The sequence below is a fragment of the Mustela nivalis genome, assembly GCF_964662115.1.
Source record: "Mustela nivalis genome assembly, chromosome: 18".
NCBI lineage: Eukaryota > Metazoa > Chordata > Mammalia > Carnivora > Mustelidae > Mustela > Mustela nivalis.
The window spans coordinates 11595189-11615449 of record NC_139037.1 but is presented as its reverse complement, the minus strand read 5'-3'; the positions used below and the strand labels follow the sequence as shown (position 1 = coordinate 11615449).

Here is a 20261-nt window from a genome sequence, read left to right as displayed (position 1 = left end):
CTGAGAATTACCCGTTCTTACCTCAAAACCCCAGAATTCCACACCCCAAAAAACATTTAGAGTAACCGTCCAGGTGATCAGAGACAGGCCAGACCTGAGCGCTTCCTCCACCGGGTCGAGGCTGAACGTGGGACGGGGATTCTCGGAGGCTGGTGTCCGTGCAGGCGCGGAGCCGCTGCGGGGCGTGCGGGAGGGCAGTGCGGGAGGGCAGTGCGCCAAGTGCGGAGAGGCCAGGACTGCGCAGGGGCTGCCGCCTTTCAAAGTGACGTGGCAGAGACCAAGACGGGGAAGAACGCTTGTGCTGGGCAGTATGTGATTCAGGGTAGCAGGAGGCCTGTGGGACTGTGGCCTCATCACTTTGCTCGGGACAACAGACACCGCAATGTTGAAAAACAGCGCCAGACTCCGTTAGCGGCAAGTGTCGGGCTGCGGGTGGGGCGGGGACTGGCTCCGGCCCGAGGGCGGGAACAGGACGAAGGGCGGGCGTCTGGTCGTTGATGGAACAGGCCATCCAGAGGGTGGGTGGGTGACGGCAGGTGGACAAACATGACTGGATGGGTCAAGCTGCTGAGGATGCTTAACGGCCGCCTGTGACCTGAGGAGGTGAGACACTTCAGACGCCAACAACAAATACTAGCACCAGCGGCCGCCGGACAGCAGCAGCCGGGCTGGGAACTCGGCGCCGCTCGCCGGCCGTGCTCTGGGCAGCACGCTGCCGTTCGCTCTCTGCACGTTAGCTCACTGAAGAGTCACCTGCTCCCGCCCCCGTGTCATTCTGAGTCCCCGGGGCCCCACGGGATATCGTGGGTTCGTTCAGTCCCTGGTGGGATGTCACTTTAAAAAGGGACAAATATAGGGCGCCTGGGTGGCTCAGTGGGTTAAGCCCCTGCCTTCGGCTCAGGTCATGATCTCAGGGTCCTGGGATCGAGTCCCACATCGGGCTCTCTGCTCAGCAGGGAGCCTGCTTCTCCCTCTGCCTCTAGCCTGCCTCTCTGTCTGCCTGTGCTCGCTCTCTGTATCTCTCTCTCTCTAACAAATAAATAAAAATCTTAAAAAAAAAAAAAGTCTGGTCTTTAAAAAAAAGGGACAAATATAAATGTCCCCGATAAGGGAGCAGAAGGCTGAGGACAGGCCGAAGCAGACACCCCACAACCCCCACCTCCAGGGGACATCTGTGACATTCCTCAGGCACTCCTGGATGCCCTAAAGGAAAAACAAAACAAATAGTTAATCTATAGAGACTACAATCCCGCAAGACAGGAGTCTCAGTTTAACAAAAGCCTTAGCAATTAGGGTGCCTGGGTGGCTCAGTGGGCCTCTGCCTTGAGCTTGGGTCAAGATCCCAGGGTCCTGGGATTGAGCACTGCATCGGGCTCTCTGCTTAGCAGGGAGCCTGCTTCCTCCTCTCTCTGCCTGCCTCTCTGCCTACTTGTGATCTCTGTCAAATAAATAAATAAAATCTTAAAAAAAAAAAAAAGCTTTAACAATTTACAAGAACAAAGCATTTCTATCAATAACTGAGCTTCCAGAAGGAAATGTAAACACAATTAAATGTTCTCAGAACCTGCAGCCCACTGACAGCCACTCGAAGCGGGCGGAGTGTTGTGTTCCTCCAGGAAGCTCCTGTCTCACTGTTAATGCCTTACTGGAAGAAAAACCACCTTAACCTGACAATTGCAAGGCCTAGGGTATCCCAAGAGTCTTCTCTAACATACAAAAATCCTTTAGAAACCCTCCCTTTTCCTTACCTCCCCCCGACTCCCAAATACATCAGCCGCACCTCCCAAACCAGCTGCTCACAGAGAGGTTTCAAGAATTCCTTCTTGGCCTTCGGCTCCAGACCTCACCTACATTCCAAAACCCCATCAACCCGAAACGCACGCAACCAGCATTTCCTAAACACCCTGAGGGGTGCATCAGTCCCCTGGCAAAGGGAACTCTTCTGTGGAAGGTTCCTGGGTGTTGCCCAGTGCCTTGGCGAACCCACTGCCCCGCTTCCGGCATGAATGTGCCAGAAGTCCAGGGGCTGTAACCAGAGGCAGACCCCAATCCCAGGGGGTTCCTAGAAAGGGAACAGGCTGCCTTGGAAGAAGGTACACAGGAATATCACCCACACATTTTTCCTGCAACAACACAAGATGAGGGTAACAGGAGAAAATCACCAAGTAGAAACTGGGATCAGAAACTATCTTAACTGAAACTCAAACCTTTAAGATTTTATGCAGAAGGACAGAGAGAAGGCAACTGACGGGCTGTCCCAGGTTTGGGGACTGAATTCTGCATTATGACTCACGGCTGCTCTAACGCTTTTACCGGCCAGTGTCTCCAGAGACCCTACAATGCTGATATCCATAACCTGCTCAGAGATCCGTCCAGGCCACAGGCTTGCTTCCCCTGAGACGCCACAGACCCGGCGCCCCTCGGCTCTCGCCTGACTGGGGCAGAACCAAGTAATGTACCTCACAAGGCACCCCCGCTGCCAAAGGGAAAGCCAGCGGCGTTAGAGACCTGCGGTGATGGGGAAGGCGGGGAAGGGCAGGCAAAGGCCGCAGAGCCACCCACGCGTGCCAGGGCCCTGCCTCTCCTCGCTCGGACGCGTACTGCCGCGTGCTGTGCCCGCCCCTCGGTCCCCGCGATGACAGCTAAGGCTCACAGCGAATGGAAAACATGGACGAGCTGTGCAAAGGCAGCAGCCTTTGCTGCTCCATTGGTAGAAGGGCCCCACGCCGGGTCCCACTGCGTGTGTGGGAGAGGGGTTCCCCCACGCCCACAAGCGATTCTCGGACACCCACGGGGTGCCCTAAGACATAAGACTCAGCTCAGTTCTGACGCTACCCACTTAGAGATCACATCAGATTCCACAGGTTAAATGTCAGTCCTAAACTCCTTGTGCTTTTGGGTCCATGATCAAAGGAGCGAGACAGATACAGAGCAAAAGTCAAGCAAAGCTTTATTTCGCGCCAAGCATCGAGAATCAAACCAACCAGTGGGGCCGTCCCTTATGGAGAGAGCGACCCTCCCAAGCCTCACAGACTATCTTTTATAGAGCAAAGGCCACGTGGTTGAGCCTGGCCACACACGGGTGGCCAATGAGAGTGCAACACACAGGGAAAGCTGCGCAGTCATGCTCGGTCCCACACGGGCGGCCAACTGAACTACAATTCACCCCACAGTAGCTATTTGAACTGGCCTATCGCCTTGGTCAGAACTGGCGCCCAAAAGGCGGGGCCCCCACTCCTTGGTAGATAGGGAGACAGTATGCACGCTGCACTGACTGGAGCTCTCCACCTGGCCTGACTCGTCCTTGTACTCTGGGCTCTGTTTCCCCTACTTGCTTTTAAGTAAGTTCCCCTGGGGGCGGCAGGGTCAGTTTAAGTTTTACTGCATAACCAACAAAATCACTGTTTAACCAAGATGGAATTGCTCTGGCTAAATAGGCCCTTACAGTGCGTGTTTATGAAGGCTTCCTTACACGGCAGGACTGATCCAATCACTGACGGTCAGTGACTGAACTCAGTGTCCAGGTTCTCTCCTCTCCCTAAAGGACAAGGGGTGGGACTCAAAGTCCCAACCCTTTAGTCCCTGGGTTGGCTCCACTGGCAACCAGCCCCCCACCCCCCTTAGGAGAGTTCCAAAAGTCAGCTCATTAACGTAACAAAAGACATCTTTACCCCTCTTATCACTTAGGAAGTTCCAAGGATTTCAGTAGCTCTATGCCAGAAATGGGGACAAGAGCCAAATACACGTTTATCATAAATCACCACATCACAGCCCATCCCCTTCTCAGAGGTGGATCCCTTAGAGCAAAACAGTCTTAGAAGTCAGAAGTTACTGGCATCTTCCTAGCATCCCGTCCAGTCCTGGTAAGCTCCCGGGCCACGCCATCCTGTGACAGCATCTCGGCTGGCGAGGTCACTCACACCCGCAGGTTACCGTGCAGGGCCCTCGGCTTCCCAAAGCAGGAGTGGTCGCAAGGCTACACCACCCTTTCATGCCTCTGGGGTGGTCCGGAAAGAGACCTACGTCCTCTTGCTGGGAGCCTCTTTCAAGATGTGACTGTAGTATTTTATTTCCCTCGTCACATAACCCACGTATTCAATCCTCGGCCCACAGCTACTATTTTTTCCTTCTCTCCATTTATCTCCCATTTTTACCCCTTTGGAAGGGACATTCCGTACGGCCACTGGGCCAGCCTGAACTGCAAGCAGCTTCCGGACAGGGTACTATCCATTCACCTGGGCGCCCCCCGTCGTAAACCAAGCAGCGCTTTGTTGGTGAGAGGTGAGCCGTTCCTAGAGCCCGGTGCACGGGACACGCGGTTCTGATGGCTCCTTGCATGGCCCCAAAGGCTGTCCGAGAGAAAAAGAGGCTCCTGCTTGTGGATCCAGTGTGCTCCCGTATGATGTCCACGTTCTTACGGAATCTTCTGGGCCGAGTGTGATTCTCTGCCATCACCCAAGACATTAGGAGAATCTCACCTTTCACAGTTATTTTATGTCCTGGAAACCTCCCAATCAGTCCGCAGCAGCAGGCTAATAACTGTCGCTCTCTGGTATACCCCATCAGCAACATCCGCACCCGCTGGTCTGGTCCAAAAACCCCCGGTCACTGCGGGGAGGCTGTCCCAGAAAAGCACCTATGCGAGCGGTGTCTTTCCACAAAGACGACTTTATTCAATCCAAACGCAAGGTTAACACAACTGTCCAGCAGTTTCAGGATTCCCAACTCAACGACATTTCACACGCATTTAACTTGGCTCCCTTTGTGCCCCACAAGGCAAAGTCCAGAAACACAAACTCACAACACAAAGATACAACCAGGGTAAGAAGCTGGGACCAGCTGAGAGGAGGCCTCCGCGGGTCTGAACTTACTGCTTACTCTGCTCAACGCCGGGCAGCGAGGCTGCGTACAGGATCAGTCGGGCAGACATCTGGTGGCATCTTGCCTTCCTAACGTGGCCAGACGCAAAACGGTCACCGTGTGGAGAGTCTGACAGCTTGTTGCCGAAGTCCTTGCTTTCTAGCGGGGTGTGATCAGCCTTGGGCCCCTGCAGGTCTCCTGGGGCTAGTGATCGGCCTCTCAGTTCTTCCGGGTTCACACGGCCTCACGGACTATCAGTCCGTAGTCCTGCTGGTCCGTGCTGGCTTCGGGGAAACCTGGCCATGGCTCCAACGCCCTTTGCCCGCTTGACATGAGTGACTCCATCTTGCTCTCTACAGAGGCTCTCATGGGCTTTTGCTTTAAGCCCCCATCTGGAGTACAGGTGGCAGACACCTCCACATCCCCTGTGAGTGGGGATGACATGGTCCAAAGGCACCGGGAGGGCTTCGCCTTTTGTAGTTCAGACACGGCCTGCCTTCGCGCAGGTCCCCACTCAAACACAACCTTTTTGTGGGTTTATAGACGGGAGTGAGCAAATCCCCAGGGAGGGTGCATTCTCCAAAATCTGAATCAGCTAATCCAACACCAGCTTCTTGTTGGTCCCAGGCACGGGCAGTGGCACTGTTAGTTGCCGGCTTCATATCCCGAGTGGCTCCTGCCTGCGTTTTCCCTGAGAATTTCACAGCTTGAGAAGACCTTGGCCCCTTCCTGGATTTATGACCCAGGACGAGTGGGTCACGTGCACCATTGTCACATTCAAATGAGTCCCAGCCTGACCTGCGTTTTCCAGTCTTTCCCGTCATCGATGTAGCAGGTTAGTACACTGCACACCTGCATCAGTTCGCATCCCTGTGACCGCATCACTGAGCACCGGCGACATCACATAACCAGGGGCAGCTCAGTGAACATAAATCGAGATCCTTCCCACATGCAGGCAGACAGCAGTGGGCTCCTTTCCAAGAGCAAGAGAGGAAAGCTTTTGCAAGACCAGTCACCGAGGACTAGCCTCCTTTAGTCTGTTACGTTTTCTTTTGACCTTTCTTTTTTTGTTTGTTTTGTTTCAAGGTTTTAAGTCCTCTCTACAGCCAACGTGGGGCTTGAACTCCCAACCCTGAGATCAAGAGTCACCGGCTCCACTCCGTGGACTGAGCCAGCCAGGCGTGCCAAGCTTGTTGTGTCGACATCACATAACCAGGGGCAGCTCAGTGAACATAAATCGAGATCCTTCCCACATGCAGGCAGACAGCAGTGGGCTCCTTTCCAAGAGCAAGAGAGGAAAGCTTTTGCAAGACCAGTCACCGAGGACTAGCCTCCTTTAGCCTGTTACGTTTTCTTTTGACCTTTCTTTTTTTGTTTGTTTTGTTTCAAGGTTTTAAGTCCTCTCTACAGCCAACGTGGGGCTTGAACTCCCAACCCTGAGATCAAGAGTCACCGGCTCCACTCCGTGGACTGAGCCAGCCAGGCGTGCCAAGCTTGTTGTGTTCTCTGCATGGCCGGAGCCGCGGAGGCTGTGGGACTCTGGGTTCCATCCTCGGAGTCTTAACGTTGGTGGCCACGAGCCCTCACTGCTCCCACAAGGCACACGGGGCTACGGTGCAGAGAGCGTGTGGCCACAGGACTCCGGTTTCTAGCACATCATTACCCAGAGTCACCTCCTGTTCACCGAGGGTTCAATCAACTGCTTATGTGGGATGGGGCTGGCCTCCACAGCGCCCCGATCTAAGCTCGGCCCCTAGGAAGACTTCGCCTAGAGGTTTTGCCAGCACAGCGCATGGGCTCCTGCGTCAAGGAGTCCCCGAAAAGGCTCCTCTCCCTATCCACCCTGCCCCCGGCACATCTGAGAAGCTTCTAGAACTGCTCTTCAGTTTTCTAACAGTGAAGTTACACGAGTTAAAGGCGCCCGCTCCTCTCAGCTAGAATCTGGGTAATGGGCCCATTCAGTGGCTGAAGATCCCAGTTACCCCAGAGCAAATCCCACAGGGCTTGCCTACTTCATCCGGGGTGCCCCCCCGGTGTTTGTAAGGGGAGCGAGCGGCCCCCCTTCTCAGGACAGACACACCTCACAGGGCCTTTTGTCCAGGCCGCCCAGCCGGGTGTTCCCTCGGCTGTTCCCTCGTGTGTCGGGCCGGGGGCAGCCGTGTCCTTTCGGTCCACGTGGGACACCACCTCCCCAGGAGGGCCTCCGACCCCTGTTGGAGGAGATCGTCGAGAAGACAGGCCCACGGCTGAGCCACCAACTAGACCCAGTCTGCCAGAGGCTCCCGCCCCTCCCCCGACCTGGGAATGCGTGTTCCCCACTGTCCCTGTCCCAGGAGCCCCTGCGAGGATGAAGCCTTGCGAGATTAATGTGTTCAAGGCCACCTGGACGGTACACGTGACTGAACCCCACTGACGCCTCTCTGTGAACATGAGGTTCTGGACGGCGGGTGTGGAGAGCTGCTCCTGGGGCAGCGGCCCACGAGAGCCTTCATGGAAGCCCCTCCTCACGAAACCTGCGGGGGTCCACCTCTTCCTCCCCACACCCCCCGCCACGGAAGCTGGTTTCAGATCTCCCCCGGAGAGCTCCCGGGGTTGTAACCCACCCGTTCCGAAGTGACAGGGCTCAGCCCCACAGATGACACGGGTACCCCTCCCCCACTCCGGACACGGTCACCAGGTCGGGTTGCCCGCCACCGGGCCTCCGACGGACTCGCCATACACCGGAGCCCTCCCTTGTGCCCAGTTCATTCGCCGGAGCAGCTCAGAATTCAAGAAACCCGTTTCCTCACTAGGTTACTTTCTTACTGTAAAAAGATATAAGTCGGAACAGCCAGACGGAAGGCAGGGGGCAGGGTCGTGGCAGACGGGCCCCAGCATCCGTGCTCGCCGGGGGCCGCACGCTCCTGAATCTTCGCCTGTTCTCCAACCCCGAGACCCCCAACTTAGTTCTTCCGGGCTTCTGTGGAGACTCCATTACATGGGCACGACCGATTAAATCATCGCCCACCGGTGACTGAACCCCATCTCTAGCCCCTCTCCTGTCCCCAAGGGTCAGGGCGTGCGACTCAAAGCGCCAACCCTTTCATCCCATGATTGGCTCCACTGGAAACCTGCCGCCCCATCCTTAAAGAGCTTCCAAAAGTCCCCCGTTAACCTAACCAAAGACGCCTCTAGGGCTCTCACCACTTAGGACACGGCCCTGGTTGTAGGAGGTCTGCACAGCGACAGGGACAAAGACCAGGGATGTATTTATTATACGTCACAGTACCACAACTGGGTTTACCCTTCACGGGACCATAGTGACCCAGATGACCCCTTCTTCATTTCCAACCCTGAAGAGGCTCACTCACCTCGCCCAGAGTGGAGAGGAATTCTTCTGGCAAGGTCCTCCCCCTAATCACAGGGCACAGTTATTAAGTTGACTGGGATCGCTAAAACCAAGGCCCTGCAGGGCTCGGACGCGGTTCCTAGACACGGAGGAGAAGCCCCCCACCCCGGACACGCAGATCCTCCCGACCCACGTCCCTCTGCTCCTCCCACCCCGGAAGGGTCACCCCGCCAAAAATTTCCTTCAACAGAAAAGGCTGCCTGCTTCTCTCCAGTAAACCTGTGGTCCAATTTCGCCCACTAAGGTAAGCCGAACGGTAAACCTTTCTTGGGAGTCACGAAAACTCAAGGTTCCTGGCCACTTGCTCTGGACAGCCGCTCTCCGGACGCCAGGCCCTGAAACTGGCATGCCCCCAGCTCCAGCCCCTCTGCTGCCCACCGTCCTGCCACACACTGCCCCCGTGACCCCGAGCCCGTCCCGGCTCTGCCCCCTTCACTAACCTCCGGGATTGGCAGTCACCTAAGCACCTACCCTAAGACACGGGCAGCCCCCAGTGGGCCTGTCCCACTTCCCGGAGAGAATCGTTCCTATTCCACCCGGTGACCCACCGAGAAAATAAAAATACGCAGTCCGGGGGCGCCTGGGTGGCTCAGTGGGTTAAGCCTCTGCCTTCGGCTCAGATCATGATCTCAGGGTCCTGGGATTGAGCCCCGCATCAGACTCTCTGCTCAGCAGGGAGCCTGCTTCCTCCTCTCTTTCTGCCTGCCTCTCTGCCTACTTGTGATCTCTCTGTGTGTCAAATAAATAAAAATCTTAAAAAAAAAAATATGCAGGGGTGCCTGGGTGGCTCAGTGGGTTAAGCCGCTGCCTTCGGCTCAGGTCATGATCTCAGGGTTCTGGGATCGAGCCCCGCATCGGGCTCTCTGCTCAGCAGGGAGCCTGCTTCCCCGGCCCTTCTCTCTGCCTGCCTCTTTGTCTGCTTGTGATCTCTGTCTGTCTGTCAAATAAATAAATAACATCTTTAAAAAATATATATATATGCAGTCCGTTTGGGCTCAATGAGGCCCCAGCGTCCAAGTCAGTATCATCTGAGGAAATCCCTCTAAATTCTCTGAGGGGAACTCCTTGTACCCACAAGGCATCACCAGTGAAACTCACAGGTATACGGACCCCTGAGATGTAACCACTCAGACACGGACCTCAGGTTCCCCGGGGGTGGTCCTGGCTAGGTCTTCCCAGGCGTGGGCGCGTCCACACCACCCCCACGCAGGGAACAAGCCCAAGCTCTTGGCCTTGCTGGTGGGACTCGCCATGTGGAGGCCGGCGACTCTTCCTCGCCCGGTGAGGACAGAAAGCCCTGCGGAGTACGGAATTACACCGGCTGCGGTGACAGGAGCCCACCCTCTCCCGCTGAAATGGCCCCACGTGGCCAGCACACAAGCCGGTCACCAATGACGGCGCCTCACCCCGGACTGGGTTCCCCCGAGGCTCTGACGGCTGTTCTCAATGAACTGACTGAGCACACAGGGCAGACGCAAGGAGCGTCCCTTGCAGTCACTGACGTGGCGAGAATGTTCTACATGTTCTCCCACAGAGGAACTCCAGGCCCAATCTGGTTTCACTTTGGAAGGGCCCCCCCCTTTTTTAAGATTTATTTATTTATTTGGCAGACAGAGATCACAAGTAGGCGGAGAGGCAGGCGGCGGGGGGCGGGGGTGGGGGTGGGGGGACAGGCTCCCCGCTGAGCAGAGAGCCTGATGCAGGGCTCGATCCCAGGGCCCTGGGATCATGTCCTGAGCCGAAGGCAGAGGCTTTAATCCACTGAGCCACCCAGTTGCCCCGGAAGGGGCCGCTTTTAGGCAGTTCCTGAGGGGATGTGCTTTTTCATTTTTTAGACAGAGAGCAAGTGGGGGATGGAGAGAAGGAGGGAGAGAGACTCTTAAATAGGCTCCACACCTAGTGTGGAGTCCAACAAGGGGCTCGATCTCACGACCCTGAGGTCCTGCCCCGAGCTGAAATCAAGAGTCCGACGCCAGACTCCCTGAGCCACCCAGGCGCCCCCACGAGCCCTACAATGACACGTAACCTCCACCAGGATTCAAACACCTCACAGTAAAAAGTATTGCTTGGGGCACTCCAGGGGGGACTTCATGCCGAGGGGTCCCTCTGGGGAGGCGGTCCTGGCAGCATCGCACCCCCGCACAGGCCACCTACCCCACATGCGCTCCACGGCCCAGCCCATCTGTGCCGTCTCTGGGCATCACCTGATTCTCTAAGGACTGAGAAGCCCCCAAGCGTCACACAGGCCTCACTGGCCCTTAAACCACCCACTCAAACAGGCAGAACACCTGCTCGGCCTTCTCGCGCTCCAGAGGACACGCTCTCCAACCCTCCAGACGCAGCCACGCGCACATCCGCCCCTCACACTTGCAGGCCAGCACCCCTCACCGTTAGCCCCACACAAGTCCTCGGAGTCTGCAGCAAACACCCGTCTACCTGGCTTCCTACGGGGTTGATGCCTAAATGCCCTCCCCCAGCGCCAGCACAATCTATGGCCCTTGAGCACCAGGTTCTAGAATCCTACTGGGCTCTTTGAGAATCCAAGGCCCTACCCAGCCCCACCCACTCCGAACAAGTCCCCGCCCTGGCTGAGGTTAGAGACACGCGCCTGCAGAAGCTCGGCCCGGCTCGAATGCCTGAAGGGTGGAAGGGGGACTTCAGGAGGGGCTGACCCTGGCGTCAAAGGCCTTTCCCTTGCCTGAGAGCTGAGAAGTGAGAGTGACACCCCGCTTCCTCTTTCTCCTGCTGTTTCCTCAGGGCGCCCCTTGGGACCAACTGTCTGCCGTGGACGGGTGTCTTCTTCACTGACGGTGACAGCACCGTCACACGCAAGCAGCTGGCTGGGGACCACGGCGCTCCGGCCCAGCCAACAGGTAGAACCTGTAGCTGCTGGCCCTGCCCTTGAGGAGATGGCGAGACGGGCCTTCTGCGGTCCACACTCCACAGACCGACCTTGTGGTCCAGTCTGACCAAGAGCCAAGGGACGAGTCCTCACAGAGGACCAGCCCACCTGGGCCGCCCGCACAGGGAAGCAGTCAGCGCCGGCCCCAGTTCCCACCACCATTCGTCCCACACACTAACCGCTCCACTGAGGCCATTCGCAGCAAAACCTCGGACCCCTCCCTCCGGCCAGCGCCCACCCTTCCCAGTGCGCGCGAAGGGACCCACACAAGCTCAGGTCGCAAGGGGATTCGTGCCTGAACAGCCCTGGGCTCGGGACTCCCCACCCCTCCACTGCCGCAGCCAAGCTGGGGACAGACAAGTACGTTCTCTGCTCCCTGATCAGACCATGGACACTATCCTGCTGGGGACACGGTCCTGGGGAGACCTCCCCGCCCCCACCCGCCTGCCAACAGACCGCCCTCCCTGGCCCCTGCCGCCCTCTGCTGGGCCTTCCAGAGGGGCCAGCGATGCCCCTGATGCTTCCCCAGGGCTCCCCTCGGGGACACCCCCCACCCACAGCTCCTCCTCAAAGCAGGCCAGCTCCTTCCTTGTTAGCCCTGTCCCCTGGGACCACCTGACAGGACCGACTCTGACCAGGGTGCCCCCTCCAGCTCTCTGGAGACTCAGCATGGATGCTCTACCACAGTGCTCCCTGGGACTCACTACCGCCCCCAGGCGGCTAGCGTCTTCAAGACACCCTCCTGCTCCCTTCCTGCCCGCTGGGCCTTCACACCCCATGCACCCACACACCAAGTGTTACAGAACACCCCCCCCCAGTTCCACTTCGTGTCATTTCTGGCAGTCGTCACACCTGCACCTTCCAGGACACTGTCCTCATTACTTTGTCCTGATCCCACGCCTCACTTCTGTAGGATTTTCCCAGCAGCTCACCCTCCAGTTCACACTGGTGAGCTCAGCAAGGCACACAGCCCAGCGTGAGGCCCGCGTCCCTGAATCCCCGTGCCCAGGTCGGGAGCCCATCAGGTTAGTGGGAGAGGACTTCCCGGGGAGTCCTGGCCACAGTGGGGACGCTCCAAAAGCAGCCACATACCCACCAGTCGCTCTCCGCAAGGGCTGCCTCATGAAGCTAAAATCCCGGCTAGTTTTCAGGCAACAGAAACCCTCTCTGGGGACCCACCAGTGGGCTCAACAAACGAGGTTTTGGAGGTGGGGGTGCTTGACCTCGGGCTGCGCACAGCCTGGGGGTTAGGGTTACTGGTAGACCCAGGGCTTCAGCATCGCACAGACGCGATGCTGGAACACGACAGCTCCCACCTGCCACTGCACCACAGGATGGAAACACCAGGAACGCTGGAGAGCCCAGCTGGCGGGGCTCAGGCCAAGCACGCCACGCATCTGGGCAGCAAAGGGACTGAATCTCTTTTTAGGCGGTGTCCCCCTGCAAGCAATTCTAAAGGACACTCCCCCCCTCCCCACTTCTGCACACGTGGCTACAAGCTGATGCCATACGACTGTGTCAGAGGCCTTGTCGATGGCCCAAGATGTTAAGATATTCCACGACAGTGCCTCAGTCTCTGAAGGGATTGCCAGGGCCTCGGAGATCCCCAAGCCACTTTCACGGCTGAACTCGAAGTTTGGGGCCGGGCTACGCACTGGATTTCAGACGAGCGCCCGTGCAATTAGTGCAGGATCTGCTTCTATCATCTTCACTCGACGGTAATGAAGTAATGGTTGCTTAAACGTGCTCTACCTGACTTCTAAGCCAGCCTCTACCGGTGCTGCTAACACGGTCCGCGCCAGGAGCTCCCCGGGCATCACAGCAGGGGCTGATCTAGGGCTCGGTTGGAAGAAAGCATCTGACCAGAGCTGGTGATTCCCCAGGGCCTCCCTTCCAGAATCGCTGCCTCAAATAAACCCTACGCCAGCTGCTTGCCTCTGCACGGCCATACCCCTGCTTTCCTGTGTTTTGGAGATCTCACCCTTCGACTTCGTTTTTCCCTTCTTGGGCTTTCACTCCCGCGCGTGTCTGGTTGAAATTCACCTATAAAGGGAGTCCGGGAAATGCCGGGCGCGGGCATTCCTGAGTCTCCACGGGATGTGGCTGCGGCTGGGGTGAGCTCCCTGCTCTGCAGAGCCCCACGCACAGAGGAACGACCCCTGCCCCACAGAACCCACGATCCAGATGCAGGAGAGGCCGGCGCAGGACAGGGTCTCCAACAGCAGGGCAGCCCAGGTGCGCCGGAGGTGTGGGGTGGGGGAGCACGGAGCAGGGCGCGCGCCTGAGGCCGGTGAGGAGGCCGGCTGCAATCTCGGGCCCACAACGCCAGACTGGGAGGCAGCTCGGCCTGCGGGTCATCGCCCTTGATTTCTTTTGCCTGCACAGACTGAGCAGGGCCCCTGGTAGTGCTCCCTCTGTTGTGCTCTGGAGGACAGGGCCTCCACATCTGCGCAGGGCAGGGCCCCGGAGGCCCCTCATCAGGGGGAGTGAATCCACACGCCCGCTACCTCCGGGGTCCCAGCACAAGGTCACCGGCAGCTCTGGTCAGTAGCAGCGCCTCCCTCCACCTGCCCTGGCCAGTGGCCTGGCCCAGGAGCCCTGCTTTCGGCTCTCTCCCCGGCACATTCTCCCCAGCTCTGCCAGGTGGGCACGTCTCCTGAGCCTTCCCGTGGAATAGACAGCCCCTGGGCCTTCTGCCTGACGTGGTGCCTTCCCTCTGCAGCACCACCTCCTGCACCTTCTATCCCTCCACCCCACCCCGACCCCGCAGACCCACTTGGCATTTCTGCCTCATCGACTGTGGCCCAGGGCTGGTTTCGGTGCTCCTGGGAGCCATCTTGGCAGCCCAGGGGCACCATCCCCCGGGGGCCTGGCCAGGGGCCCAAAACCTGTACCCTAGAAGAGTGCTCCCGGATCAATAAAATCTCCCTCCTCCAGGGGGAAGTCCTGCCCCCTTGACCCTGAATACTTGTGGGCTGAGCCCTACCGCACCCTTGGGGAACAGCTTCCTTCAGCTCTTACCAGGCCTGGTACAGCCTCAGGGTGGGGGTGAGGGGTCGATGCCGGGGTGTCTGCTGGCCTGCAGGGCCCTGACCTAACGGCAGGCCTGTGCCGGCCTTGGTCAGCCTTGGAACCTGGCGACGCTGTGACTCAGTCCTGGACCCAGGCCTCAGCTTTCCTCACCAGGCAGACTCCAGAGGGGAGCGCCTCCTCCCGGGCTCTCAACAAGGCACACCGGCTTTCTCAGCGAGCTTTTAACTGCCCGAGAATCATTCTCAGCTTTTCCTTTTCTTTCCCCAAAACTTAACTGGGCTTAGCAACAGCCACACCATTTCACGGTCCTTGTATTTTCTCCCTCACTCAAGGTTTTTCAAACTTTTGACACACAGAAAGCCCTGGTGAGTTCTCTCTGGCCAAAATAGCACCCCAGGTCATCAGCGGTAAACATTTTAACAACTTCATGGTTACCTTGTTCCAGAGGCACAGAGGCCAGGAGTCTCCCTGCCAACCAGTGGCCCCTGGTCCAGCTCAGAACCCCACCCTGCAGCTGCTTTCTGGAGGCCACTCCTAGATGTAGCTCCCCATAAAGAAAGCTTATCAGAAGGCGCTCCCTACCTGGTTCAGGAGCCGCAGCTGCTGGGCAGAGGGAAAAGCTTCGAGAAGAGATGGGGCCTTTATAAACCCACAGCCAATCAGGGCTTTGGGCTGCCTGGAAAGGAGGCAGGGCCTGGCTCTCAATGATTCTCTTCAGCTGAGGAAATGCGCAGAGAGGACAGACAGCAGAGAGCTGCCTGGGGTGTCCACCATCCCTGTGTAAGCCGTCCCAGGATCCAGCAGGCTGTGGGTACCGATGCAGGCTGATACGTGGCCAGCAAGTAGTGTGACATTGTCCAGAGGTAGATGACGAACATTCTCGTCTGATCAATTCCAATGTTTCAGTTGGGTAGAAGCAAGTTCACCTGTGCCCGGACACAGAGAAGGTGGGGAGCAGGCATTGAGTCAAACACGCCTAACTCAGAACAAGAATGTGGGGCAGCAGATCCTGTCTTCCAGAGGCTCTGTCTGCAGACAGGCACAGACTCCTGGTTCAATTGTGCACAGTTTGATTAACTGTACTTAACTGATCGCAAAAATGTATACTTGGAATACGGATATGTAAACCAACATTTTCAACTGTAATTTTTATGAAACTTAAATGTGGATCAAGTATTCCTTTCGAGATCTGAGCATCTTGCTTGAAATGTGTTGTAAGTGCGATACACACTGGATTTCAAAGACCAAGTATGAGAAAAAGAATGTAAAATAAACTGTTAATTCTAAAACGTTGATTACATGTTGAAATAGTAGGTGCCTATACTGGGTTAAATAAAATATAGTAATAAAATTAAATCACCTATTTCTTTTTACTTTTTTTGGAAGGCTAGCGGGTAATGCAAAAATCACGGATTTGGCTTACCTTCGGGTTTGCACACACCTAGTTGGAAGGAAGTCAAGACGCAAGGCACTGCAATGTGGTTCTCGCACTGGCCACTAGGTGGCAACCTTAACCCAGGACTGCGATTTTCAGATTCCAGGAGGCAGCTTCAATGATCAATCTCGAGGGAAATCTAGAGGAAAATATGGAGACAGGGAGAAAAGTGGGAGAAAGACCCGGGAGAGGAGAGGACACTCCGAACTGCGGGTTGTGTGTGGCCATGACTGTGACCAACAGCAGGAGGCTGCAGGCTCAGCTCTGGGAGAATAAAATAGAAGTGCATTGTCTAGGGTGCACTGTCCGCAGGCAGGTGGCTCAGTTGGTTAAGCCTCTGCCTTTGGCTCAAGTCATGATCTCAGGGTCCTGGGATCGAGCCCCACATTGGGCTCTCTGCTCTGCAGGGAACCTGCTTTTCCCTATCTCTCTGCCTGCCTCTCTGCCTGCTTGTGATCTCTCTGTGTCCAATAAATAAGTAAAATCTTTAAAAAAAAAAAAAAAGTGCATTATCTACCTGCCCCAGGCCCGCCTATGCCGGCTAGTGCAGCTGTCCTTGGATAAATGGGTCATGCAGAAACTGTGCAGGTGAGGAGCCGAGGTGGTCAGAGAGACCACCTCCCTGCCCCCACCCATCCCTCCCAACTGCCTCTGGGTGCTGCTTTTCCTTGGAGACAGAGACAGAGCACGAGTGCAGCCCAGAGCAGTCTCCTGGTGGAAAAGGCAGTGATGAGCTGTGGCTGTGTACTTCTGGGTCCTGATCTCAAGGGACTGACACCCACCAGCAGCTTTGGCCTCTCTCCCTGTGTGTTGGGCGACCCAGTACTCCATGCCCCATATGCCAAAACAATGAGAATTCTGAGGACATCCGCTCATTCAAATGGGAAATTACAGATTCCACTGGAAACAGATATGAGGGGGGAAAAAACGGACCAAGACTTAAAATAGGCATAAACACCATACAAAATAAGATAAGATAATTTGCCAGCAATATCGAATTAGAACAAGAAACTAGGAGACACCTGGGTACCTCAGTCAGTTGGACATGACCTTCAGCTCAGGTCATGATTCCAGGGTCCTGGGATCGAGTCCCTCATCAGGCTCCTTGTTCAGTGAGGAGCCTGCTTTTCTTTCTTTTTTTTAATATTTTTATTTATTTATTTGATAGAGATTACAAGTAGGCAGAAGGGCAGGCAGAGAGAGAGGAGGAAGCAGGCTCCCTGCTGAGCAGAGAGCCCAATGTGGGGCTCCGATCCCAGGACCCTGAGACATGACCCTGAAGGCAGAGGCTTTAACCCACTGAGCCACCCAGACGCCCCTGGGAGCCTGCTTTTCAATGCTCCCCCTGCTCATGCTCTCTCTCTCTCTGCCAATTAGATGAATAAAATCTTTAAAAAAAATTTTTTTTAAAGAAAGTGTTAAAAAAGAAAAGAACAAGAAACTAGAAAAAGAGCCAAGTAGAAATGATAGACATGAAAACCACAGTGATTAAAGGAAAGAACATAATAGAATCAGTGGGTTAAAAAAAAAAAAAAAAAAAAAAGAACATAATAGAAGACTTAACAGTAGAAGTAAGACAGTTGAGAAACTGTGGGGTGCCTGGGTAGCTCAGTTGCTTACGCATCTGACTCTTGATTTTGGCTCAGGTCATGATCTCATAGTCGTGGGAGGATCTCGGCCTTGGGCTCCTGCTGGGCATGGAGCCTGCTCAAGATTCTCTCTCTCCCTCCACTCTCTGCCCCTCCCCATCTGCCCTTCCCCCTGCACACTTTAAATAAATAAAATCTTAATTAAAAAAAAAAAAAGAAATTGATGGGTTAGAAGGTGGGTTAAGAAACTCTCTTGGAAGAATCAAGAAATGAAAGGAATTAGGGAGGATTAAAAAGGGAAATGCCAGTGCCTAGAAAACAGGGGTGCGAGAAAACGAGATGAAGAAGAAAACAGAAACGGATACAACTCTCTGGGTGAAGGACCTGTAGATTCCTCTGATTGAAGGAAAGATGTAAAAAACCTTAGAATGGAAAACTCAAGGGTGCAACTGTATGATTCCATTTGTATGAAGTTCCAAAGGGGCAGAGCTAGGCCATGGCACTGAGGTCGGCAGAGTGGCTCTGCTGAGGCTACAGGAGCACCAAGATGGAAGGGGCGACCCGGTCTCAGGGCTATTCCCCGGTCAGTTTGCTGTGTGACTGTGATCTCATAACAATTCATCTAACTGGGGCACCCAGCTGGCTCAGTCGGAGGAGCGCATGACTCTTGATCTTGGGGTCGTGTGTTTGAGCCCCATGTGGAGGCGTAGATTGTACCTGAAATTTAAAAAAAAAAAAAAAAAAGTTCATCGAACTACCCACAGTTTGTGCTTTTTCTTGTATTATGTCATTCTTTGATAAAAAGGTCACTGGAGGGGTGCCTGGGTGGCTCAGTGGGTTAAAGCCTCTGCCTTCCACTCGGGTCATGATCCCAGGGTCCTGGGATCGAGCCCCGCATCGGGCTCTCTGCTCAGCAGGGAGCCTGCTTCCTCCTCTCTCTCTGCCTGCCTCTCTGCCTACTTGTGATCTCCCTCTGTCAAATAAATAAATAAAATATTAAAAAAAAAAGTCACTGGACCAGGAGAGAACACACTGCCATATAACTCCTAAGTTGAAGAAATTATAATGGAGAGAGAAAAACTTAGGACGACATAGATAAAAATTTATGGGCCGCAATGAAAGCAGTGATTTGAGGGAAATTTAAAGTCTGAAATATTTATATTAGGAAAGGGGAAAGGCAGAAAATGAATGAGCCACAGGGTCAAACTAAGAGGTTAGAAAATAACAAATAATAAACACAAAATAACTAGGAGACTAGTGTTACCCGATACCAAAGCCAGATGAAACGTTACAAAAAAAAGAAAATTGTAGACCAGCATGACTCGTGAGTATAGAAGCAAAAGTCCTCCATAAAGCATAAGCAAACCAAATCCACCGGGGTACTAAAAAGATTACCCACCGTGGCCAAATGGGATTTATCCCAAGCTCGCGAGGGTGATTGAACATAAGAAATGGACCAATGGAACACACTGTGTTAACAGAAAGAAGAAAAACCCAAATGATGATCTCAAATGACGCAGAAAAAAACCTTTGACCAAATTCAACAGGCTTTCACGATAAAAAGCACACAGACAACTAAAAAATACAGAAGAACCTGCTCGACGCTAAAGGGCATTTATGAAAAAGACACACAGGAAACGTTGCATCCAATGGTGAAGGACTGAAAGCTTTCCCGCTCAGATGGGAACAAAAACAAGGTGTCTTCTGCTCTCACCACTGCGAGCAAATACTGTATTGGAAATTATGGTCAGAACAAATTAGACAAGAGGGAAAAAAAATTAATAAAAGTCATTGAAATGGGAAAGGAAAAAGTACAGCTACCTCTATCTGTGCATGACATGATCCTACACACAGAAAAGCCCAAAGAATCGACAAGCGAGCGATTCAAGTTAATAACTTCAGGAAAGTGCCATGATGCAGGAGAAACACAAGAACATCAGTTGAGGTTCTGCACCCCCGTGCCTATAACAAACATTCTGAAAAGGAATTTAAGAAAGCTGCTCCGGGGGCACCTGAGTGGCTCAGTTGGTTAAAAAATCCAACTCTCGGTTTCGGCTTAAGTCATGACCTCAGGGTCGTGAGATGGAGCCCCGTGTGGGGCACCGCGCTCAGTGTGACGTCACCTTGAGTCTCTCCCTCCCCCTCTTTCTGTCCCTTCCCACGCTCTTTCTCTCTCTCGCAAATAAATGATTTTTAAACAGAAAGCTACCCATTAACCGTAGCATCGAGTTAATGAAATAGTACAGGGAGGTTTTAGACAAAAAGAGCTGACTCAAGCCGGGAGCATCTCGTCACCCCAGACCGCGAGGAACCCCTGAAACCCTGTTTCAGATGTCAGCGCGTCTCCGAGCCAAGGGGAGAAGCTCCCACCGGTCGAGGCAGCACGGTCTGAGCTTCAATAAGGACAATTACAACGGAGCGAAACCCTCGTGTACATTCAAATGTTTATTTATCTTTTTATTTTTTAGAGGGGCTGGGGAGGGGCCGAGGGCGAGGGAGGGAGAGAGAGAATCTTAAGCAGCTCCAGGTCAGCATGGAGCCCGACGCGGGGCTTGATCTCACGACCCTGGGATCATGATGTGAGCTGAAATCAAGAGTCGGACACTTAACTGCCTGAGCCCCCCAGGGGCCCCCACCATTGTATACCCTGAAATCTGCAGGAATGTCGTAATTCTAGAACACAAAAACATCATGGGCTGGGTCACTTTTGGAGGATGACTGAGGGCAAACATCCTGAAAATCAGTGAGAGAAAAGGCGTTTAAAAACTCTGTAAAGGAGGCACCCGGGTGTCTCAGTCTGTGGGGCAGCTGACTCTCGATTCCAGCTGAGGTTGTGACCTCAGCATCATGAGATAGAGCCCTACCTCGGGCTCTGCCCTCAGTGCAGAGTCTCCTTGAAGTCTCTCTCTCCTTCCCCCCTGCCCCTCCCCAGTGAGCACATGCTCTCTCTCTCTCAAATACATAAGTGTTACCCAAAAAACCTGGAAAGGAGAAGTTGGTAAACATTCCCCCCCACATGCTCGAGGAACAGCGCTGCTGGGCAACTGACTGATA

General features: G+C 54.7%; 1 long non-coding RNA gene across 6 annotated transcripts in view; it reads right to left on the bottom strand.

Annotated features, from left to right (window-relative positions):
• LOC309853806 overlaps positions 1 to 20261 on the bottom strand; it is a 56416-nt gene that overhangs the window by 12985 nt on the left and 23170 nt on the right. For 5 of the 6 annotated variants that reach the window (XR_014305953.1, XR_014305955.1, XR_014305956.1 and 2 more), the window contains exons 2-3: positions 15607 to 15757; positions 14766 to 15109 (exon numbers count right to left, since the gene is read on the bottom strand). This is a non-coding gene — a long non-coding RNA (uncharacterized lncRNA). Of the gene's footprint in view, positions 1 to 14765; positions 15110 to 15606; positions 15758 to 17629; positions 17925 to 20261 lie in introns of all 6 variants that reach the window. The other variant, XR_014305954.1, reaches the window with a different exon arrangement.